The 18,587-nt window shown below is 49.8% G+C and overlaps 43 non-coding genes and 8 pseudogenes across 43 annotated transcripts; all 51 read left to right on the top strand.

The window, feature by feature from the left end:
• Window positions 1–151: 151 nt before the first annotated feature.
• Window positions 152–270, top strand: LOC149766729 (5S ribosomal RNA; annotated as a pseudogene).
• Window positions 271–517: 247 nt separating this feature from the next.
• Window positions 518–636, top strand: LOC149766728 (5S ribosomal RNA). The gene has a single exon (XR_016403188.1). It is a non-coding gene; the product is annotated as a 5S ribosomal RNA (ribosomal RNA).
• A 247-nt stretch (window positions 637–883) lies between these two features.
• LOC149766727 (5S ribosomal RNA) lies at window positions 884–1,001 on the top strand (annotated as a pseudogene).
• Window positions 1,002–1,247: 246 nt separating this feature from the next.
• Window positions 1,248–1,366, top strand: LOC149766726 (5S ribosomal RNA). Its single transcript, XR_016404128.1, has one exon. It is a non-coding gene; the product is annotated as a 5S ribosomal RNA (ribosomal RNA).
• Window positions 1,367–1,613: 247 nt separating this feature from the next.
• On the top strand, window positions 1,614–1,732 carry LOC149766725 (5S ribosomal RNA). The gene has a single exon (XR_016400739.1). It is a non-coding gene; the product is annotated as a 5S ribosomal RNA (ribosomal RNA).
• A 247-nt stretch (window positions 1,733–1,979) lies between these two features.
• LOC149766724 (5S ribosomal RNA) lies at window positions 1,980–2,098 on the top strand. The gene has a single exon (XR_016411561.1). It is a non-coding gene; the product is annotated as a 5S ribosomal RNA (ribosomal RNA).
• A 243-nt stretch (window positions 2,099–2,341) lies between these two features.
• LOC149766723 (5S ribosomal RNA) lies at window positions 2,342–2,460 on the top strand. The gene has a single exon (XR_016403696.1). It is a non-coding gene; the product is annotated as a 5S ribosomal RNA (ribosomal RNA).
• A 246-nt stretch (window positions 2,461–2,706) lies between these two features.
• LOC149766722 (5S ribosomal RNA) lies at window positions 2,707–2,825 on the top strand. The gene has a single exon (XR_016402842.1). It is a non-coding gene; the product is annotated as a 5S ribosomal RNA (ribosomal RNA).
• Window positions 2,826–3,072: 247 nt separating this feature from the next.
• On the top strand, window positions 3,073–3,190 carry LOC149766721 (5S ribosomal RNA). The gene has a single exon (XR_016404686.1). It is a non-coding gene; the product is annotated as a 5S ribosomal RNA (ribosomal RNA).
• Window positions 3,191–3,437: 247 nt separating this feature from the next.
• Window positions 3,438–3,556, top strand: LOC149766720 (5S ribosomal RNA). Its single transcript, XR_016404452.1, has one exon. It is a non-coding gene; the product is annotated as a 5S ribosomal RNA (ribosomal RNA).
• Window positions 3,557–3,803: 247 nt separating this feature from the next.
• Window positions 3,804–3,922, top strand: LOC149766719 (5S ribosomal RNA). Its single transcript, XR_016406254.1, has one exon. It is a non-coding gene; the product is annotated as a 5S ribosomal RNA (ribosomal RNA).
• Window positions 3,923–4,169: 247 nt separating this feature from the next.
• Window positions 4,170–4,288, top strand: LOC149766718 (5S ribosomal RNA). Its single transcript, XR_016402663.1, has one exon. It is a non-coding gene; the product is annotated as a 5S ribosomal RNA (ribosomal RNA).
• Window positions 4,289–4,535: 247 nt separating this feature from the next.
• On the top strand, window positions 4,536–4,653 carry LOC149766717 (5S ribosomal RNA; annotated as a pseudogene).
• Window positions 4,654–4,899: 246 nt separating this feature from the next.
• Window positions 4,900–5,018, top strand: LOC149766716 (5S ribosomal RNA). Its single transcript, XR_016404127.1, has one exon. It is a non-coding gene; the product is annotated as a 5S ribosomal RNA (ribosomal RNA).
• Window positions 5,019–5,265: 247 nt separating this feature from the next.
• LOC149766715 (5S ribosomal RNA) lies at window positions 5,266–5,384 on the top strand. Its single transcript, XR_016400738.1, has one exon. It is a non-coding gene; the product is annotated as a 5S ribosomal RNA (ribosomal RNA).
• Window positions 5,385–5,631: 247 nt separating this feature from the next.
• On the top strand, window positions 5,632–5,750 carry LOC149766714 (5S ribosomal RNA). The gene has a single exon (XR_016411559.1). It is a non-coding gene; the product is annotated as a 5S ribosomal RNA (ribosomal RNA).
• A 243-nt stretch (window positions 5,751–5,993) lies between these two features.
• LOC149766713 (5S ribosomal RNA) lies at window positions 5,994–6,112 on the top strand. Its single transcript, XR_016401103.1, has one exon. It is a non-coding gene; the product is annotated as a 5S ribosomal RNA (ribosomal RNA).
• Window positions 6,113–6,358: 246 nt separating this feature from the next.
• Window positions 6,359–6,477, top strand: LOC149766712 (5S ribosomal RNA). The gene has a single exon (XR_016402708.1). It is a non-coding gene; the product is annotated as a 5S ribosomal RNA (ribosomal RNA).
• Window positions 6,478–6,724: 247 nt separating this feature from the next.
• On the top strand, window positions 6,725–6,842 carry LOC149766711 (5S ribosomal RNA). The gene has a single exon (XR_016407547.1). It is a non-coding gene; the product is annotated as a 5S ribosomal RNA (ribosomal RNA).
• Window positions 6,843–7,089: 247 nt separating this feature from the next.
• On the top strand, window positions 7,090–7,208 carry LOC149766710 (5S ribosomal RNA). Its single transcript, XR_016405686.1, has one exon. It is a non-coding gene; the product is annotated as a 5S ribosomal RNA (ribosomal RNA).
• A 246-nt stretch (window positions 7,209–7,454) lies between these two features.
• Window positions 7,455–7,573, top strand: LOC149766709 (5S ribosomal RNA). Its single transcript, XR_016404826.1, has one exon. It is a non-coding gene; the product is annotated as a 5S ribosomal RNA (ribosomal RNA).
• Window positions 7,574–7,820: 247 nt separating this feature from the next.
• Window positions 7,821–7,939, top strand: LOC149766708 (5S ribosomal RNA). Its single transcript, XR_016400649.1, has one exon. It is a non-coding gene; the product is annotated as a 5S ribosomal RNA (ribosomal RNA).
• Window positions 7,940–8,185: 246 nt separating this feature from the next.
• On the top strand, window positions 8,186–8,304 carry LOC149766707 (5S ribosomal RNA). The gene has a single exon (XR_016403919.1). It is a non-coding gene; the product is annotated as a 5S ribosomal RNA (ribosomal RNA).
• Window positions 8,305–8,551: 247 nt separating this feature from the next.
• Window positions 8,552–8,670, top strand: LOC149766706 (5S ribosomal RNA). The gene has a single exon (XR_016400737.1). It is a non-coding gene; the product is annotated as a 5S ribosomal RNA (ribosomal RNA).
• Window positions 8,671–8,917: 247 nt separating this feature from the next.
• On the top strand, window positions 8,918–9,036 carry LOC149766705 (5S ribosomal RNA). The gene has a single exon (XR_016404451.1). It is a non-coding gene; the product is annotated as a 5S ribosomal RNA (ribosomal RNA).
• A 247-nt stretch (window positions 9,037–9,283) lies between these two features.
• Window positions 9,284–9,402, top strand: LOC149766704 (5S ribosomal RNA; annotated as a pseudogene).
• Window positions 9,403–9,649: 247 nt separating this feature from the next.
• LOC149766703 (5S ribosomal RNA) lies at window positions 9,650–9,768 on the top strand. Its single transcript, XR_016403187.1, has one exon. It is a non-coding gene; the product is annotated as a 5S ribosomal RNA (ribosomal RNA).
• A 247-nt stretch (window positions 9,769–10,015) lies between these two features.
• LOC149766702 (5S ribosomal RNA) lies at window positions 10,016–10,133 on the top strand (annotated as a pseudogene).
• A 246-nt stretch (window positions 10,134–10,379) lies between these two features.
• On the top strand, window positions 10,380–10,498 carry LOC149766701 (5S ribosomal RNA). The gene has a single exon (XR_016407803.1). It is a non-coding gene; the product is annotated as a 5S ribosomal RNA (ribosomal RNA).
• A 247-nt stretch (window positions 10,499–10,745) lies between these two features.
• Window positions 10,746–10,864, top strand: LOC149766700 (5S ribosomal RNA). The gene has a single exon (XR_016400736.1). It is a non-coding gene; the product is annotated as a 5S ribosomal RNA (ribosomal RNA).
• Window positions 10,865–11,111: 247 nt separating this feature from the next.
• On the top strand, window positions 11,112–11,230 carry LOC149766699 (5S ribosomal RNA). The gene has a single exon (XR_016411558.1). It is a non-coding gene; the product is annotated as a 5S ribosomal RNA (ribosomal RNA).
• A 243-nt stretch (window positions 11,231–11,473) lies between these two features.
• On the top strand, window positions 11,474–11,592 carry LOC149766698 (5S ribosomal RNA). Its single transcript, XR_016403695.1, has one exon. It is a non-coding gene; the product is annotated as a 5S ribosomal RNA (ribosomal RNA).
• Window positions 11,593–11,838: 246 nt separating this feature from the next.
• Window positions 11,839–11,957, top strand: LOC149766697 (5S ribosomal RNA). The gene has a single exon (XR_016402734.1). It is a non-coding gene; the product is annotated as a 5S ribosomal RNA (ribosomal RNA).
• A 247-nt stretch (window positions 11,958–12,204) lies between these two features.
• On the top strand, window positions 12,205–12,322 carry LOC149766696 (5S ribosomal RNA). Its single transcript, XR_016404685.1, has one exon. It is a non-coding gene; the product is annotated as a 5S ribosomal RNA (ribosomal RNA).
• Window positions 12,323–12,569: 247 nt separating this feature from the next.
• Window positions 12,570–12,688, top strand: LOC149766695 (5S ribosomal RNA). The gene has a single exon (XR_016404449.1). It is a non-coding gene; the product is annotated as a 5S ribosomal RNA (ribosomal RNA).
• A 247-nt stretch (window positions 12,689–12,935) lies between these two features.
• On the top strand, window positions 12,936–13,054 carry LOC149766694 (5S ribosomal RNA; annotated as a pseudogene).
• A 247-nt stretch (window positions 13,055–13,301) lies between these two features.
• LOC149766693 (5S ribosomal RNA) lies at window positions 13,302–13,420 on the top strand. The gene has a single exon (XR_016403186.1). It is a non-coding gene; the product is annotated as a 5S ribosomal RNA (ribosomal RNA).
• Window positions 13,421–13,667: 247 nt separating this feature from the next.
• Window positions 13,668–13,785, top strand: LOC149766692 (5S ribosomal RNA; annotated as a pseudogene).
• A 246-nt stretch (window positions 13,786–14,031) lies between these two features.
• LOC149766691 (5S ribosomal RNA) lies at window positions 14,032–14,150 on the top strand. The gene has a single exon (XR_016407802.1). It is a non-coding gene; the product is annotated as a 5S ribosomal RNA (ribosomal RNA).
• Window positions 14,151–14,397: 247 nt separating this feature from the next.
• LOC149766690 (5S ribosomal RNA) lies at window positions 14,398–14,516 on the top strand. Its single transcript, XR_016400735.1, has one exon. It is a non-coding gene; the product is annotated as a 5S ribosomal RNA (ribosomal RNA).
• Window positions 14,517–14,763: 247 nt separating this feature from the next.
• Window positions 14,764–14,882, top strand: LOC149766689 (5S ribosomal RNA). Its single transcript, XR_016411557.1, has one exon. It is a non-coding gene; the product is annotated as a 5S ribosomal RNA (ribosomal RNA).
• A 243-nt stretch (window positions 14,883–15,125) lies between these two features.
• Window positions 15,126–15,244, top strand: LOC149766688 (5S ribosomal RNA). Its single transcript, XR_016403694.1, has one exon. It is a non-coding gene; the product is annotated as a 5S ribosomal RNA (ribosomal RNA).
• Window positions 15,245–15,490: 246 nt separating this feature from the next.
• LOC149766687 (5S ribosomal RNA) lies at window positions 15,491–15,609 on the top strand. Its single transcript, XR_016402633.1, has one exon. It is a non-coding gene; the product is annotated as a 5S ribosomal RNA (ribosomal RNA).
• A 247-nt stretch (window positions 15,610–15,856) lies between these two features.
• On the top strand, window positions 15,857–15,974 carry LOC149766686 (5S ribosomal RNA). The gene has a single exon (XR_016404684.1). It is a non-coding gene; the product is annotated as a 5S ribosomal RNA (ribosomal RNA).
• A 247-nt stretch (window positions 15,975–16,221) lies between these two features.
• Window positions 16,222–16,340, top strand: LOC149766685 (5S ribosomal RNA). Its single transcript, XR_016404448.1, has one exon. It is a non-coding gene; the product is annotated as a 5S ribosomal RNA (ribosomal RNA).
• Window positions 16,341–16,587: 247 nt separating this feature from the next.
• LOC149766684 (5S ribosomal RNA) lies at window positions 16,588–16,706 on the top strand. Its single transcript, XR_016406253.1, has one exon. It is a non-coding gene; the product is annotated as a 5S ribosomal RNA (ribosomal RNA).
• Window positions 16,707–16,953: 247 nt separating this feature from the next.
• On the top strand, window positions 16,954–17,072 carry LOC149766683 (5S ribosomal RNA). The gene has a single exon (XR_016402662.1). It is a non-coding gene; the product is annotated as a 5S ribosomal RNA (ribosomal RNA).
• A 247-nt stretch (window positions 17,073–17,319) lies between these two features.
• Window positions 17,320–17,437, top strand: LOC149766682 (5S ribosomal RNA; annotated as a pseudogene).
• A 246-nt stretch (window positions 17,438–17,683) lies between these two features.
• Window positions 17,684–17,802, top strand: LOC149766681 (5S ribosomal RNA). Its single transcript, XR_016405486.1, has one exon. It is a non-coding gene; the product is annotated as a 5S ribosomal RNA (ribosomal RNA).
• A 247-nt stretch (window positions 17,803–18,049) lies between these two features.
• Window positions 18,050–18,168, top strand: LOC149766680 (5S ribosomal RNA). The gene has a single exon (XR_016400734.1). It is a non-coding gene; the product is annotated as a 5S ribosomal RNA (ribosomal RNA).
• A 247-nt stretch (window positions 18,169–18,415) lies between these two features.
• On the top strand, window positions 18,416–18,534 carry LOC149766679 (5S ribosomal RNA). Its single transcript, XR_016400656.1, has one exon. It is a non-coding gene; the product is annotated as a 5S ribosomal RNA (ribosomal RNA).
• Window positions 18,535–18,587: the final 53 nt, after the last annotated feature.

The raw sequence follows: 18,587 nt of genomic DNA, 5'->3' as shown, positions 1-18,587 counted from the left end.
GATAAACTGAGTCCGGAGACTGGCGGTGCCATGCCGCATAGCGGGAGCAGCACGTTGAATCCTACGCCAGAACGGCCCCGGCGGCGCGAATGTCTCGGGCCGTCGAGGTCTGCTGCTTTGTCATAAAAGGGAGTTTCGAAGGGCATGTCATGGGTGCGATCATACCAACACTAATGCACCGGATCCTATCAGAACTCCGCAGTTAAGCGGGCTTGGGCGAGAGTAGTACTAGGATGGGTGACCCCCTGGAAAGTCCTCGTGTTGCACCCCATTTATTTTTTGCCCGCTTTTTTATTTTTTCATAATATTTATTTTTAATTTTTTGGCTTTTGGCTTTTCCTCTTCGGATAATTTTTTTTCCCCGAAAATAAACTGAGTCCGGAGACTGGCGGTGCCATGCCGCATAGCGGGACCAGCGCGTTGAATCCTACGCCAGAACGGCCCCGGCGGCGCGAATGTCTCGGGCCGTCGAGGTCTGCTGCTTTGTCATAAAAGGTAGTTTCGAAGGGCATGTCATGCGTGCGATCATACCAGCACTAATGCACCGGATCCCATCAGAACTCCGCAGTTAAGCGTGCCTGGGCGAGAGTAGTACTAGGATGGGTGACCCCCTGGGAAGTCCTCGTGTTGCACCCCTTTTATTTTTTGCCCGCTTTTTTATTTTTTGATAATATTTATTTTTAATTTTTCGGCTTTTGAGTTTTCTTCTTCGGATAATTTTTTTCCTCCGAAAATAAACTGAGTCCGGAGACTGGCGGTGCCATGCCGCATAGCGGGACCAGCGCGTTGAATCCTACGCCAGAACGGCCCCGGCGGCGCGAATGCCTCAGGCCGTCGAGGTCTGCTGCTTTGTCATAAAGGGGAGTTTCGAAGGGCATGTCATGTTTGCGATCATACCAGCACTAATGCACCGGATCCCATCAGAACTCCGCAGTTAAGCATGCTTGGGCGAGAGTAGTACTAGGATGGGTGACCCCTGGGAAGTCCTCGTGTTGCACCTCTTTTATTTTTTGCCCGCTTTTTTATTTTTTGATAATATTTATTTTTAATTTTTCGGCTTTTGGCTTTTCCTCTTCGGATAATTTTTTTTCCCGAAAATAAACTGAGTCCGGAGACTGGCGGTGCCATGCCGCATAGTGGGACCCGCGCGTTGAATCCTATGCCAGAACGGCACCGGCGGCGCGAATGTCTCGGGCCGTCGAGGTCTGCTGCTTTGTCATAAAAGGGAGTTTCGAAGGGCATGTCATGGGTGCGATCATACCAGCACTAATGCACCGGATCCCATCAGAACTCCGCAGTTAAGCGTGCTTGGGCGAGAGTACTACTAGGATGGGTGACCCCCTGGGAAGTCCTCGTGTTGCACCCCTTTTATTTTTTGCCCGCTTTTTTATTTTTTGATAATATTTATTTTTAATTTTTCGGCTTTTGGCTTTTCTTCTTCGGATAATTTTTTTCCCCCGAAAATAAACTGAGTCCGGAGACTGGCGGTGCCATGCCGCATAGCGTGACCAGCGCGTTGAATCCTACGCCAGAACGGCCCCGGCGGCGCGAATGTCTCGGGCCGTCGAGGTCTGCTGCTTTGTCATAAAAGGGAGTTTCGATGGGCATGTCATGGGTGCGATCATACCAGCACTAAGGCACCGGATCCCATCAGAACTCCGTAGTTAAGCGTGCTTGGGCGAGAGTAGTACTAGGATGGGTGACCCCCTGGGAAGTCCTCGTGTTGCACCCCTTTTATTTTTTGCCCGCTTTTTTATTTTTTGATAATATTTATTTTTAATTTTTCGGCTTTTGGCTTTTCCTCTTCGGATAATTTTTTTCCCCCGAAAATAAACTGAGTCCGGAGACTGGCGGTGCTATGCCGCATAGCGGGACCAGCGCGTTGAATCCTACGCCAGAACGGCCCCGGCGGCGCGAATGTCTCGGGCCGTCGAGGTCTGCTGCTTTGTCATAAAAGGGAGTTTCAATGGGCATGTCATGGGTGCGATCATACCAGCACTAATGCACCGGATCCCATCAGAACTCCGCAGTTAAGCGTGCTTGGGCGAGAGTAGTACTAGGATGGGTGACCCCCTGGGAAGTCCTCGTGTTGCACCCCTTTTATTTTTTGCCCGCTTTTTTATTTTTAATATTTATTTTTAATTTTTCGGCTTTTGGCTTTTCCTCTTCGGATAATTTTTTTTCCCCGAAAATAAACTGAGTCCGGAGACTGGCGGTGCCATGCCGCATAGCGGGACCAGCGCGTTGAATCCTACGCCAGAACGGCCCCGGCGGCGCGAATGTCTCGGGCCGTCGAGGTCTGCTGCTTTGTCATAAAAGGAAGTTTCGATGGGCAAGTCATGGGTGCGATCATACCAGCACTAATGCACCGGATCCCATCAGAACTCCGCCGTTAAGCGTGTTTGGGCGAGAGTAGTACTAGGATGGGTGACCCCCTGGGAAGTCCTCGTGTTGCACCCCTTTTATTTTTTGCCCGCTTTTTTATTTTTTGATAAAATTTATTTTTAATTTTTCGGCTTTTGGCTTTTTCTCTTCGGATAATTTTTTTTCCCGAAAATAAACTGAGTCCGGAGACTCGCGGTGCCATGCCGCATAGCGGGACCAGCGTGTTGAATCCTACGCCAGAACGGCCTCGGCAGCGCGAATGTTTCGGGCCATCGAGGTCTGCTGCTTTGTCATAAAAGGGTGTTTCGAAGAGCATGTCATGGGTGCGATCATACCAGCACTAATACACCGGATCCCATCAGAACTCCGCAGTTAAGCGTGCTTGGGCGAGAGTAGTACTAGGATGGGTGACCCCCTGGGAAGTCCTCGTGTTGCACCCCTTTTATTTTTTGCCCGCTTTTTTATTTTTTGATAATATTTATTTTTAATTTTTCGGCTTTTGGCTTTTCCTCTCCGGATAATTTTTTTCCTCCGAAAATAAACTGAGTCCGGAGACTGGCGGTGCCATGCCGCATAGCGGGACCAGCGCGTTGAATCCTACGCCAGAACGGCCCCGGCGGCGCGAATGTCTCGGGCCGTTGAGGTCTGCTGCTTTGTCATAAAAGGGAGTTTCGATGGGCATGTCATGGGTGCGATCATACCAGCACTAATGCACCGGATCCCATCAGAACTCCGCAGTTAAGCGTGCTTGGGCGAGATTAGTACTAGGATGGGTGACCCCCGGGAAGTCCTCGTATTGCACCCCTTTTATTTTTTGCCCGCTTTTTTATTTTTTCATAATATTTATTTTTAATTTTTCGGCTTTTGGCTTTTCCTCTTCGGATAATTTTTTTCCCCCGAAAATAAACTGAGTCCGGAGACTGGCGGTGCCATGCCGCATAGCGGGACCAGCGCGTTGAATCCTACGCCAGAACGGCCCCGGCGGCGCGAATGTCTCGGGCCGTCGAGGTCTGCTGCTTTGTCATAAAAGGGAGTTTCGATGGGCAAGTCATAGGTGCGATCATACCAGCACTAATGCACCGGATCCCATCAGAACTCCGCAGTTAAGCGTGCTTGGGCGAGAGTAGTACTAGGATGGGTGGCCCCCTGGGAAGTCCTCGTGTTGCACCCCTTTTATTTTTTACCCGCTTTTTTATTTTTTGATAATATTTATTTTTAATTTTTCGGTTTTTGGCTTTTCCTCTTCGGATAATTTTTTTCACCCGAAAATAAACTGAGTCCGGAGACTGGCGGTGCCATGCCGCATAGCGGGAGCAGCGCGTTGAATCCTACGCCAGAACGGCCCCGGCGGCGCGAATGTCTCGGGCCGTCGAGGTCTGCTGCTTTGTCATAAAAGGGAGTTTCGAAGGGCATGTCATGGGTGCGATCATACCAGCACTAATGCACCGGATCCCATCAGAACTCCGCAGTTAAGCGGGCTTGGGCGAGAGTAGTACTAGGATGGGTGACCCCCTGGAAAGTCCTCGTGTTGCACCCCATTTATTTTTTGCCCGCTTTTTTATTTTTTCATAATATTTATTTTTAATTTTTCGGCTTTTGGCTTTTCCTCTTCGGATAATTTTTTTTCCCCGAAAATAAACTGAGTCCGGAGACTGGCGGTGCCATGCCGCATAGCGGGACCAGCGCGTTGAATCCTACGCCAGAACGGCCCCGGCGGCGCGAATGTCTCGGGCCGTCGAGGTCTGCTGCTTTGTCATAAAAGGTAGTTTCGAAGGGCATGTCATGCGTGCGATCATACCAGCACTAATGCACCGGATCCCATCAGAACTCCGCAGTTAAGCGTGCTTGGGCGAGAGTAGTACTAGGATGGGTGACCCCCTGGGAAGTCCTCGTGTTGCACCCCTTTTATTTTTTGCCCGCTTTTTTATTTTTTGATAATATTTATTTTTAATTTTTCGGCTTTTCATTTTTCTTCTTCGGATAATTTTTTTCCCCCGAAAATAAACTGAGTCCGGAGACTGGCGGTGCCATGCCGCATAGCGGGACCAGCGCGTTGAATCCTACGCCAGAACGGCCCCGGCGGCGCGAATGCCTCGGGCCGTCGAGGTCTGCTGCTTTGTCATAAAGGGGAGTTTCGAAGGGCATGTCATGGTTGCGATCATACCAGCACTAATGCACCGGATCCCATCAGAACTCCGCAGTTAAGCATGCTTGGGCGAGAGTAGTACTAGGATGGGTGACCCCTGGGAAGTCCTCGTGTTGCACCTCTTTTATTTTTTGCCCGCTTTTTTATTTTTTGATAATATTTATTTTTAATTTTTCGGCTTTTGGCTTTTCCTCTTCGGATAATTTTTTTCCCCGAAAATAAACTGAGTCCGGAGACTGGCGGTGCCATGCCGCATAGTGGGACCCGCGCGTTGAATCCTATGCCAGAACGGCCCCGGCGGCGCGAATGTCTCGGGCCGTCGAGGTCTGCTGCTTTGTCATAAAAGGGAGTTTCGAAGGGCATGTCATGGGTGCGATCATACCAGCACTAATGCACCGGATCCCATCAGAACTCCGCAGTTAAGCGTGCTTGGGCGAGAGTACTACTAGGATGGGTGACCCCCTGGGAAGTCCTCGTGTTGCACCCCTTTTATTTTTTGCCCGCTTTTTTATTTTTTGATAATATTTATTTTTAATTTTTCGGCTTTTGGCTTTTCTTCTTCGGATAATTTTTTTCCCCCGAAAATAAACTGAGTCCGGAGACTGGCGGTGCCATGCCGCATAGCGTGACCAGCGCGTTGAATCCTACGCCAGAACGGCCCCGGCGGCGCGAATGTCTCGGGCCGTCGAGGTCTGCTGCTTTGTCATAAAAGTGAGTTTCGATGGGCATGTCATGGGTGCGATCATACCAGCACTAAGGCACCGGATCCCATCAGAACTCCGTAGTTAAGCGTGCTTGGGCGAGAGTAGTACTAGGATGGGTGACCCCCTGGGAAGTCCTCGTGTTGCACCCCTTTTATTTTTTGCCCGCTTTTTTATTTTTTGATAATATTTATTTTTAATTTTTCGGCTTTTGGCTTTTCCTCTTCGGATAATTTTTTTCCCCCGAAAATAAACTGAGTCCGGAGACTGGCGGTGCTATGCCGCATAGCGGGACCAGCGCGTTGAATCCTACGCCAGAACGGCCCCGGCGGCGCGAATGTCTCGGGCCGTCGAGGTCTGCTGCTTTGTCATAAAAGGGAGTTTCGATGGGCATGTCATGGGTGCGATCATACCAGCACTAATGCACCGGATCCCATCAGAACTCCGCAGTTAAGCGTGCTTGGGCGAGAGTAGTACTAGGATGGGTGACCCCCTGGGAAGTCCTCGTGTTGCACCCCTTTTATTTTTTGCCCGCTTTTTTATTTTTAATATTTATTTTTAATTTTTCGGCTTTTGGCTTTTCCTCTTCGGATAATTTTTTTCCCCCGAAAATAAACTGAGTCCGGAGACTGGCGGTGCCATGCCGCATAGCGGGACCAGCGCGTTGAATCCTACGCCAGAACGGCCCCGGCGGCGCGAATGTCTCGGGCCGTCGAGGTCTGCTGCTTTGTCATAAAAGGGAGTTTCGATGGGCAAGTCATGGGTGCGATCATACCAGCACTAATGCACCGGATCCCATCAGAACTCCGCAGTTAAGCGTGTTTGGGCGAGAGTAGTACTAGGATGGGTGACCCCCTGGGAAGTCCTCGTGTTGCACCCCTTTTATTTTTTGCCCGCTTTTTTATTTTTTGATAATATTTATTTTTAATTTTTCGGCTTTTGGCTTTTTCTCTTCGGATAATTTTTTTTTCCGAAAATAAACTGAGTCCGGAGACTCGCGGTGCCATGCCGCATAGCGGGACCAGCGCGTTGAATCCTACGCCAGAACGGCCTCGGCGGCGCGAATGTTTCGGGCCATCGAGGTCTGCTGCTTTGTCATAAAAGGGAGTTTCGAAGAGCATGTCATGGGTGCGATCATACCAGAACTAATGCACCGGATCCCATCAGAACTCCGCAGTTAAGCGTGCTTGGGCGAGAGTAGTACTAGGATGGGTGACCCCCTGGGAAGTCCTCGTGTTGCACCCCTTTTATTTTTTGCCCGCTTTTTTATTTTTTGATAATATTTATTTTTAATTTTTCGGCTTTTGGCTTTTCCTCTCCGGATAATTTTTTTCCTCCGAAAATAAACTGAGTCCGGAGACTGGCGGTGCCATGCCGCATAGCGGGACCAGCGCGTTGAATCCTACGCCAGAACGGCCCCGGCGGCGCGAATGTCTCGGGTCGTCGAGGTCTGCTGCTTTGTCATAAAAGGGAGTTTCGATGGGCATGTCATAGGTGCGATCATACCAGCACTAATGCACCGGATCCCATCAGAACTCCGCAGTTAAGCGTGCTTGGGCGAGATTAGTACTAGGATGGGTGACCCCCGGGAAGTCCTCGTGTTGCACCCCTTTTATTTTTTGCCCGCTTTTTTATTTTTTGATAATATTTATTTTTAATTTTTCGGCTTTTGGTTTTTCCTCTTCGGATAATTTTTTTCCCCCGAAAATAAACTGAGTCCGGAGACTGGCGGTGCCATGCCGCATAGCGGAACCAGCGCGTTGAATCCTACGCCAGAACGGCCCCGGCGACGCGAATGTCTCGGGCCGTCGAGGTCTGCTACTTTGTCATAAAAGGGAGTTTCGAAGGGCATGTCATGGGTGCGATCATACCAGCACTAATGCATCGGATCCCATCAGAACTCCGCAGTTAAGCGGGCTTGGGCGAGAGTAGTACTAGGATGGGTGACCCCCTGGGAAGTCCTCGTGTTGCACCCCTTTTATTTTTTGCCCGCTTTTTTATTTTTTGATAATATTTATTTTTAATTTTTCGGCTTTTGGCTTTTTCTCTTCGGATAATTTTTTCCCCCGAAAATAAACTGAGTCCGGGGACTCGCGGTGCCATGCCGCATAGCGGGACCAGCGCGTTGAATCCTACGCCAGAACGGCCCCGGCGGCGCGAATGTCTCAGGCCGTCGAGGTCTGCTGCTTTGTCATAAAAGGGAGTTTCGATGGGCGAGTCATGGGTGCGATCATACCAGCACTAATGCACCGGATCCCATCAGAACTCCGCAGTTAAGCGTATTTGGGCGAGAGTAGTACTAGGATGGGTGACCCCCTGGGAAGTCCTCGTGTTGCACCCCTTTTATTTTTTGCCCGCTTTTTTATTTTTTGATAATATTTATATTTAATTTTTCGGCTTTTGGCTTTTCCTCTTCGGATAATTTTTTTCCCCCGAAAATAAACTGAGTCCGGAGACTGGCGGTGCCATGCCGCATAGCGGGACCAGCGCGTTGAATCCTTCGCCAGAACGGCCCCGGCGGCGCGAATGTCTCGGGCCGTCGAGGTCTGCTGCTTTGTCATAAAAGGGAGTTTCGATGGGCATGTCATGGGTGCGATCATACCAGCACAAATGCACCGGATCCCATCAGAACTCCGCAGTTAAGCGTGCTTGGGCGAGAGTAGTACTAGGATGGGTGACCCCCTGGGAAGTCCTCGTGTTGCACCCTTTTTATTTTTTGCCCGCTTTTTTATTTTTTGATAATATTTATTTTTAATTTTTCGGCTTTTGGCTTTTTCTCTTCGGATAATTTTTTCCCCCGAAAATAAACTGAGTCCGGGGACTCGCGGTGCCATGCCGCATAGCGGGACCAGCGTGTTGAATCCTACGCCAGAACGTCCCCGGCGGCGCGAATGTCTCGGGCCATCGAGGTCTGCTGCTTTGTCATAAAAGGGAGTTTCGAAGGGCATGTCATGGGTGCGATCATACTAGCACTAATGCACCGGATCCCATCAGAACTCCGCAGTTAAGCGTGCTTGGGCGAGAGTAGTACTAGGATGGGTGGCCCCCTGGGAAGTCCTCGTGTTGCACCCCTTTTATTTTTTGCCCGCTTTTTTATTTTTTGATAATATTTATTTTTAATTTTTCGGCTTTTGGCTTTTTTTCTTCGGATAATTTTTTTCCCCCGAAAATAAACTGAGTCCGGAGACTGGCGGTGCCATGCCGCATAGCGGGACCAGCGCGTTGAATCCTACGCCAGAACGGCCCCGGCGGCGCGAATGTCTCGGGCCGTCGAGGTCTGCTGCTTTGTCATAAAAGGGAGTTTCGATGGGCATGTCATGGGTGCGATCATACCAGCACTAAGGCACCGGATCCCATCAGAACTCCGTAGTTAAGCGTGCTTGGGCGAGAGTAGTACTAGGATGGGTGACCCCCTGGGAAGTCCTCGTGTTGCACCCCTTTTATTTTTTGCCCGCTTTTTTATTTTTTGATAATATTTATTTTTAATTTTTCGGCTTTTGGCTTTTCCTCTTCGGATAATTTTTTTCCCCCGAAAATAAACTGAGTCCGGAGACTGGCGGTGCTATGCCGCATAGCGGGACCAGCGCGTTGAATCCTACGCCAGAACGGCCCCGGCGGCGCGAATGTCTCGGGCCGTCGAGGTCTGCTGCTTTGTCATAAAAGGGAGTTTCGATGGGCAAGTCATAGGTGCGATCATACCAGCACTAATGCACCGGATCCCATCAGAACTCCGCAGTTAAGCGTGCTTGGGCGAGAGTAGTACTAGGATGGGTGGCCCCCTGGGAAGTCCTCGTGTTGCACCCCTTTTATTTTTTGCCCGCTTTTTTATTTTTTGATAATATTTATTTTTAATTTTTCGGCTTTTGGCTTTTCCTCTTCGGATAATTTTTTTCCCCCGAAAATAAACTGAGTCCGGAGACTGGCGGAGCCATGCCGCATAGCGGGAGCAGCGCGTTGAATCCTACGCCAGAACGGCCCCGGCGGCGCGAATGTCTCGGGCCGTCGAGGTCTGCTGCTTTGTCATAAAAGGGAGTTTCGAAGGGCATGTCATGGGTGCGATCATACCAACACTAATGCACCGGATCCTATCAGAACTCCGCAGTTAAGCGGGCTTGGGCGAGAGTAGTACTAGGATGGGTGACCCCCTGGAAAGTCCTCGTGTTGCACCCCATTTATTTTTTGCCCGCTTTTTTATTTTTTCATAATATTTATTTTTAATTTTTTGGCTTTTGGCTTTTCCTCTTCGGATAATTTTTTTTCTCCGAAAATAAACTGAGTCCGGAGACTGGCGGTGCCATGCCGCATAGCGGGACCAGCGCGTTGAATCCTACGCCAGAACGGCCCCGGCGGCGCGAATGTCTCGGGCCGTCGAGGTCTGCTGCTTTGTCATAAAAGGTAGTTTCGAAGGGCATGTCATGCGTGCGATCATACCAGCACTAATGCACCGGATCCCATCAGAACTCCGCAGTTAAGCGTGCCTGGGCGAGAGTAGTACTAGGATGGGTGACCCCCTGGGAAGTCCTCGTGTTGCACCCCTTTTATTTTTTGCCCGCTTTTTTATTTTTTGATAATATTTATTTTTAATTTTTCGGCTTTTGAGTTTTCTTCTTCGGATAATTTTTTTCCCCCGAAAATAAACTGAGTCCGGAGACTGGCGGTGCCATGCCGCATAGCGGGACCAGCGCGTTGAATCCTACGCCAGAACGGCCCCGGCGGCGCGAATGCCTCGGGCCGTCGAGGTCTGCTGCTTTGTCATAAAGGGGAGTTTCGAAGGGCATGTCATGGTTGCGATCATACCAGCACTAATGCACCGGATCCCATCAGAACTCCGCAGTTAAGCATGCTTGGGCGAGAGTAGTACTAGGATGGGTGACCCCTGGGAAGTCCTCGTGTTGCACCTCTTTTATTTTTTGCCCGCTTTTTTATTTTTTGATAATATTTATTTTTAATTTTTCGGCTTTTGGCTTTTCCTCTTCGGATAATTTTTTTCTCCGAAAATAAACTGAGTCCGGAGACTGGCGGTGCCATGCCGCATAGTGGGACCCGCGCGTTGAATCCTATGCCAGAACGGCACCGGCGGCGCGAATGTCTCGGGCCGTCGAGGTCTGCTGCTTTGTCATAAAAGGGAGTTTCGAAGGGCATGTCATGGGTGCGATCATACCAGCACTAATGCACCGGATCCCATCAGAACTCCGCAGTTAAGCGTGCTTGGGCGAGAGTACTACTAGGATGGGTGACCCCCTGGGAAGTCCTCTTGTTGCACCCCTTTTATTTTTTGCCCGCTTTTTTATTTTTTGATAATATTTATTTTTAATTTTTCGGCTTTTGGCTTTTCTTCTTCGGATAATTTTTTTCCCCCGAAAATAAACTAAGTCCGGAGACTGGCGGTGCCATGCCGCATAGCGTGACCAGCGCGTTGAATCCTACGCCAGAACGGCCCCGGCGGCGCGAATGTCTCGGGCCGTCGAGGTCTGCTGCTTTGTCATAAAAGGGAGTTTCGATGGGCATGTCATGGGTGCGATCATACCAGCACTAAGGCACCGGATCCCATCAGAACTCCGTAGTTAAGCGTGCTTGGGCGAGAGTAGTACTAGGATGGGTGACCCCCTGGGAAGTCCTCGTGTTGCACCCCTTTTATTTTTTGCCCGCTTTTTTATTTTTTGATAATATTTATTTTTAATTTTTCGGCTTTTGGCTTTTCCTCTTCGGATAATTTTTTTCCCCCGAAAATAAACTGAGTCCGGAGACTGGCGGTGCTATGCCGCATAGCGGGACCAGCGCGTTGAATCCTACGCCAGAACGGCCCCGGCGGCGCGAATGTCTCGGGCCGTCGAGGTCTGCTGCTTTGTCATAAAAGGGAGTTTCAATGGGCATGTCATGGGTGCGATCATACCAGCACTAATGCACCGGATCCCATCAGAACTCCGCAGTTAAGCGTGCTTGGGCGAGAGTAGTACTAGGATGGGTGACCCCCTGGGAAGTCCTCGTGTTGCACCCCTTTTATTTTTTGCCCGCTTTTTTATTTTTAATATTTATTTTTAATTTTTCGGCTTTTGGCTTTTCCTCTTCGGATAATTTTTTTCCCCCGAAAATAAACTGAGTCCGGAGACTGGCGGTGCCATGCCGCATAGCGGGACCAGCGCGTTGAATCCTACGCCAGAACGGCCCCGGCGGCGCGAATGTCTCGGGCCGTCGAGGTCTGCTGCTTTGTCATAAAAGGAAGTTTCGATGGGCAAGTCATGGGTGCGATCATACCAGCACTAATGCACCGGATCCCATCAGAACTCCGCCGTTAAGCGTGTTTGGGCGAGAGTAGTACTAGGATGGGTGACCCCCTGGGAAGTCCTCGTGTTGCACCCCTTTTATTTTTTGCCCGCTTTTTTATTTTTTGATAATATTTATTTTTAATTTTTCGGCTTTTGGCTTTTTCTCTTCGGATAATTTTTTTTCCCGAAAATAAACTGAGTCCGGAGACTCGCGGTGCCATGCCGCATAGCGGGACCAGCGTGTTGAATCCTACGCCAGAACGGCCTCGGCAGCGCGAATGTTTCGGGCCATCGAGGTCTGCTGCTTTGTCATAAAAGGGTGTTTCGAAGAGCATGTCATGGGTGCGATCATACCAGCACTAATACACCGGATCCCATCAGAACTCCGCAGTTAAGCGTGCTTGGGCGAGAGTAGTACTAGGATGGGTGACCCCCTGGGAAGTCCTCGTGTTGCACCCCTTTTATTTTTTGCCCGCTTTTTTATTTTTTGATAATATTTATTTTTAATTTTTCGGCTTTTGGCTTTTCCTCTCCGGATAATTTTTTTCCTCCGAAAATAAACTGAGTCCGGAGACTGGCGGTGCCATGCCGCATAGCGGGACCAGCGCGTTGAATCCTACGCCAGAACGGCCCCGGCGGCGCGAATGTCTCGGGCCGTTGAGGTCTGCTGCTTTGTCATAAAAGGGAGTTTCGATGGGCATGTCATGGGTGCGATCATACCAGCACTAATGCACCGGATCCCATCAGAACTCCGCAGTTAAGCGTGCTTGGGCGAGATTAGTACTAGGATGGGTGACCCCCGGGAAGTCCTCGTATTGCACCCCTTTTATTTTTTGCCCGCTTTTTTATTTTTTCATAATATTTATTTTTAATTTTTCGGCTTTTGGCTTTTCCTCTTCGGATAATTTTTTTCCCCCGAAAATAAACTGAGTCCGGAGACTGGCGGTGCCATGCCGCATAGCGGGACCAGCGCGTTGAATCCTACGCCAGAACGGCCCCGGCGGCGCGAATGTCTCGGGCCGTCGAGGTCTGCTGCTTTGTCATAAAAGGGAGTTTCGATGGGCAAGTCATAGGTGCGATCATACCAGCACTAATGCACCGGATCCCATCAGAACTCCGCAGTTAAGCGTGCTTGGGCGAGAGTAGTACTAGGATGGGTGGCCCCCTGGGAAGTCCTCGTGTTGCACCCCTTTTATTTTTTGCCCGCTTTTTTATTTTTTGATAATATTTATTTTTAATTTTTCGGCTTTTGGCTTTTCCTCTTCGGATAATTTTTTTCCCCCGAAAATAAACTGAGTCCGGAGACTGGCGGTGCCATGCCGCATAGCGGGAGCAGCGCGTTGAATCCTACGCCAGAACGGCCCCGGCGGCGCGAATGTCTCGGGCCGTCGAGGTCTGCTGCTTTGTCATAAAAGGGAGTTTCGAAGGGCATGTCATGGGTGCGATCATACCAACACTAATGCACCGGATCCTATCAGAACTCCGCAGTTAAGCGGGCTTGGGCGAGAGTAGTACTAGGATGGGTGACCCCCTGGAAAGTCCTCGTGTTGCACCCCATTTATTTTTTGCCCGCTTTTTTATTTTTTCATAATATTTATTTTTAATTTTTTGGCTTTTGGCTTTTCCTCTTCGGATAATTTTTTTTCTCCGAAAATAAACTGAGTCCGGAGACTGGCGGTGCCATGCCGCATAGCGGGACCAGCGCGTTGAATCCTACGCCAGAACGGCCCCGGCGGCGCGAATGTCTCGGGCCGTCGAGGTCTGCTGCTTTGTCATAAAAGGTAGTTTCGAAGGGCATGTCATGCGTGCGATCATACCAGCACTAATGCACCGGATCCCATCAGAACTCCGCAGTTAAGCGTGCCTGGGCGAGAGTAGTACTAGGATGGGTGACCCCCTGGGAAGTCCTCGTGTTGCACCCCTTTTATTTTTTGCCCGCTTTTTTATTTTTTGATAATATTTATTTTTAATTTTTCGGCTTTTGAGTTTTCTTCTTCGGATAATTTTTTTCCCCCGAAAATAAACTGAGTCCGGAGACTGGCGGTGCCATGCCGCATAGCGGGACCAGCGCGTTGAATCCTACGCCAGAACGGCCCCGGCGGCGCGAATGCCTCGGGCCGTCGAGGTCTGCTGCTTTGTCATAAAGGGGAGTTTCGAAGGGCATGTCATGGTTGCGATCATACCAGCACTAATGCACCGGATCCCATCAGAACTCCGCAGTTAAGCATGCTTGGGCGAGAGTAGTACTAGGATGGGTGACCCCTGGGAAGTCCTCGTGTTGCACCTCTTTTATTTTTTGCCCGCTTTTTTATTTTTTGATAATATTTATTTTTAATTTTTCGGCTTTTGGCTTTTCCTCTTCGGATAATTTTTTTCCCCGAAAATAAACTGAGTCCGGAGACTGGCGGTGCCATGCCGCATAGTGGGACCCGCGCGTTGAATCCTATGCCAGAACGGCACCGGCGGCGCGAATGTCTCGGGCCGTCGAGGTCTGCTGCTTTGTCATAAAAGGGAGTTTCGAAGGGCATGTCATGGGTGCGATCATACCAGCACTAATGCACCGGATCCCATCAGAACTCCGCAGTTAAGCGTGCTTGGGCGAGAGTACTACTAGGATGGGTGACCCCCTGGGAAGTCCTCTTGTTGCACCCCTTTTATTTTTTGCCCGCTTTTTTATTTTTTGATAATATTTATTTTTAATTTTTCGGCTTTTGGCTTTTCTTCTTCGGATAATTTTTTTCCCCCGAAAATAAACTAAGTCCGGAGACTGGCGGTGCCATGCCGCATAGCGTGACCAGCGCGTTGAATCCTACGCCAGAACGGCCCCGGCGGCGCGAATGTCTCGGGCCGTCGAGGTCTGCTGCTTTGTCATAAAAGGGAGTTTCGATGGGCATGTCATGGGTGCGATCATACCAGCACTAAGGCACCGGATCCCATCAGAACTCCGTAGTTAAGCGTGCTTGGGCGAGAGTAGTACTAGGATGGGTGACCCCCTGGGAAGTCCTCGTGTTGCACCCCTTTTATTTTTTGCCCGCTTTTTTATTTTTTGATAATATTTATTTTTAATTTTTCGGCTTTTGGCTTTTCCTCTTCGGATAATTTTTTTCCCCCGAAAATAAACTGAGTCCGGAGACTGGCGGTGCTATGCCGCATAGCGGGACCAGCGCGTTGAATCCTACGCCAGAACGGCCCCGGCGGCGCGAATGTCTCGGGCCGTCGAGGTCTGCTGCTTTGTCATAAAAGGAAGTTTCAATGGGCATGTCATGGGTGCGATCATACCAGCACTAATGCACCGGATCCCATCAGAACTCCGCAGTTAAGCGTGCTTGGGCGAGAGTAGTACTAGGATGGGTGACCCCCTGGGAAGTCCTCGTGTTGCACCCCTTTTATTTTTTGCCCGCTTTTTTATTTTTAATATTTATTTTTAATTTTTCGGCTTTTGGCTTTTCCTCTTCGGATAATTTTTTTCCCCCGAAAATAAACTGAGTCCGGAGACTGGCGGTGCCATGCCGCATAGCGGGACCAGCGCGTTGAATCCTACGCCAGAACGGCCCCGGCGGCGCGAATGTCTCGGGCCGTCGAGGTCTGCTGCTTTGTCATAAAAGGAAGTTTCGATGGGCAAGTCATGGGTGCGATCATACCAGCACTAATGCACCGGATCCCATCAGAACTCCGCCGTTAAGCGTGTTTGGGCGAGAGTAGTACTAGGATGGGTGACCCCCTGGGAAGTCCTCGTGTTGCACCCCTTTTATTTTTTGCCCGCTTTTTTATTTTTTGATAATATTTATTTTTAATTTTTCGGCTTTTGGCTTTTTCTCTTCGGATAATTTTTTTTCCCGAAAATAAACTGAGTCCGGAGACTCGCGGTGCCATGCCGCATAGCGGGACCAGCGTGTTGAATCCTACGCCAGAACGGCCTCGGCAGCGCGAATGTTTCGGGCCATCGAGGTCTGCTGCTTTGTCATAAAAGGGTGTTTCGAAGAGCATGTCATGGGTGCGATCATACCAGCACTAATACACCGGATCCCATCAGAACTCCGCAGTTAAGCGTGCTTGGGCGAGAGTAGTACTAGGATGGGTGACCCCCTGGGAAGTCCTCGTGTTGCACCCCTTTTATTTTTTGCCCGCTTTTTTATTTTTTGATAATATTTATTTTTAATTTTTCGGCTTTTGGCTTTTCCTCTCCGGATAATTTTTTTCCTCCGAAAATAAACTGAGTCCGGAGACTGGCGGTGCCATGCCGCATAGCGGGACCAGCGCGTTGAATCCTACGCCAGAACGGCCCCGGCGGCGCGAATGTCTCGGGCCGTTGAGGTCTGCTGCTTTGTCATAAAAGGGAGTTTCGATGGGCATGTCATGGGTGCGATCATACCAGCACTAATGCACCGGATCCCATCAGAACTCCGCAGTTAAGCGTGCTTGGGCGAGATTAGTACTAGGATGGGTGACCCCCGGGAAGTCCTCGTATTGCACCCCTTTTATTTTTTGCCCGCTTTTTTATTTTTTCATAATATTTATTTTTAATTTTTCGGCTTTTGGCTTTTCCTCTTCGGATAATTTTTTTCCCCCGAAAATAAACTGAGTCCGGAGACTGGCGGTGCCATGCCGCATAGCGGGACCAGCGCGTTGAATCCTACGCCAGAACGGCCCCGGCGGCGCGAATGTCTCGGGCCGTCGAGGTCTGCTGCTTTGTCATAAAAGGGAGTTTCGATGGGCAAGTCATAGGTGCGATCATACCAGCACTAATGCACCGGATCCCATCAGAACTCCGCAGTTAAGCGTGCTTGGGCGAGAGTAGTACTAGGATGGGTGGCCCCCTGGGAAGTCCTCGTGTTGCACCCCTTTTATTTTTTACCCGCTTTTTTATTTTTTGATAATATTTATTTTTAATTTTTCGGTTTTTGGCTTTTCCTCTTCGGATAATTTTTTTCCCCCGAAAATAAACTGAGTCCGGAGACTGGCGGTGCCATGCCGCATAGCGGGAGCAGCGCGTTGAATCCTACGCCAGAACGGCCCCGGCGGCGCGAATGTCTCGGGCCGTCGAGGTCTGCTGCTTTGTCATAAAAGGGAGTTTCGAAGGGCATGTCATGGGTGCGATCATACCAGCACTAATGCACCGGATCCCATCAGAACTCCGCAGTTAAGCGGGCTTGGGCGAGAGTAGTACTAGGATGGGTGACCCCCTGGAAAGTCCTCGTGTTGCACCCCATTTATTTTTTCCCCGCTTTTTTATTTTTTCATAATATTTATTTTTAATTTTTCGGCTTTTGGCTTTTCCTCTTCGGATAATTTTTTTTCCCCGAAAATAAACTGAGTCCGGAGACTGGCGGTGCCATGCCGCATAGCGGGACCAGCGCGTTGAATCCTACGCCAGAACGGCCCCGGCGGCGCGAATGTCTCGGGCCGTCGAGGTCTGCTGCTTTGTCATAAAAGGTAGTTTCGAAGGGCATGTCATGCGTGCGATCATACCAGCACTAATGCACCGGATCCCATCAGAACTCCGCAGTTAAGCGTGCTTGGGCGAGAGTAGTACTAGGATGGGTGACCCCCTGGGAAGTCCTCGTGTTGCACCCCTTTTATTTTTTGCCCGCTTTTTTATTTTTTGATAATATTTATTTTTAATTTTTCGGCTTTTCATTTTTCTTCTTCGGATAATTTTTTTCCCCCGAAAATAAACTGAGTCCGGAGACTGGCGGTGCCATGCCGCATAGCGGGACCAGCGCGTTGAATCCTACGCCAGAACGGCCCCGGCGGCGCGAATGCCTCGGGCCGTCGAGGTCTGCTGCTTTGTCATAAAGGGGAGTTTCGAAGGGCATGTCATGGTTGCGATCATACCAGCACTAATGCACCGGATCCCATCAGAACTCCGCAGTTAAGCATGCTTGGGCGAGAGTAGTACTAGGATGGGTGACCCCTGGGAAGTCCTCGTGTTGCACCTCTTTTATTTTTTGCCCGCTTTTTTATTTTTTGATAATATTTATTTTTAATTTTTCGGCTTTTGGCTTTTCCTCTTCGGATAATTTTTTTCCCCGAAAATAAACTGAGTCCGGAGACTGGCGGTGCCATGCCGCATAGTGGGACCCGCGCGTTGAATCCTATGCCAGAACGGCCCCGGCGGCGCGAATGTCTCGGGCCGTCGAGGTCTGCTGCTTTGTCATAAAAGGGAGTTTCGAAGGGCATGTCATGGGTGCGATCATACCAGCACTAATGCACCGGATCCCATCAGAACTCCGCAGTTAAGCGTGCTTGGGCGAGAGTACTACTAGGATGGGTGACCCCCTGGGAAGTCCTTGTGTTGCACCCCTTTTATTTTTTGCCCGCTTTTTTATTTTTTGATAATATTTATTTTTAATTTTTCGGCTTTTGGCTTTTCTTCTTCGGATAATTTTTTTCCCCCGAAAATAAACTGAGTCCGGAGACTGGCGGTGCCATGCCGCATAGCGTGACCAGCGCGTTGAATCCTACGCCAGAACGGCCCCGGCGGCGCGAATGTCTCGGGCCGTCGAGGTCTGCTGCTTTGTCATAAAAGGGAGTTTCGATGGGCATGTCATGGGTGCGATCATACCAGCACTAAGGCACCGGATCCCATCAGAACTCCGTAGTTAAGCGTGCTTGGGCGAGAGTAGTACTAGGATGGGTGACCCCCTGGGAAGTCCTCGTGTTGCACCCCTTTTATTTTTTGCCCGCTTTTTTATTTTTTGATAATATTTATTTTTAATTTTTCGGCTTTTGGCTTTTCTTCTTCGGATAATTTTTTTCCCCCGAAAATAAACTGAGTCCGGAGACTGGCGGTGCCATGCCGCATAGCGTGACCAGCGCGTTGAATCCTACGCCAGAACGGCCCCGGCGGCGCGAATGTCTCGGGCCGTCGAGGTCTGCTGCTTTGTCATAAAAGGGAGTTTCGATGGGCATGTCATGGGTGCGATCATACCAGCACTGAGGCACCGGATCCCATCAGAACTCCGTAGTTAAGCGTGCTTGGGCGAGAGTAGTACTAGGATGGGTGACCCCCTGGGAAGTCCTCGTGTTGCACCCCTTTTATTTTTTGCCCGCTTTTTTATTTTTTGATAATATTTATTTTTAATTTTT

The sequence above is a fragment of the Phoenix dactylifera genome, chromosome 4, assembly GCF_051530095.1.
Source record: "Phoenix dactylifera cultivar Ajwa chromosome 4, Ajwa_hap1_PhDact_Kaust_v1.1, whole genome shotgun sequence".
In the NCBI taxonomy this organism is placed as follows: Eukaryota; Viridiplantae; Streptophyta; class Magnoliopsida; order Arecales; family Arecaceae; genus Phoenix; species Phoenix dactylifera.
Note: the sequence above shows the minus strand (reverse complement) of the source record. Positions and strands in the feature narration are given on the sequence as shown.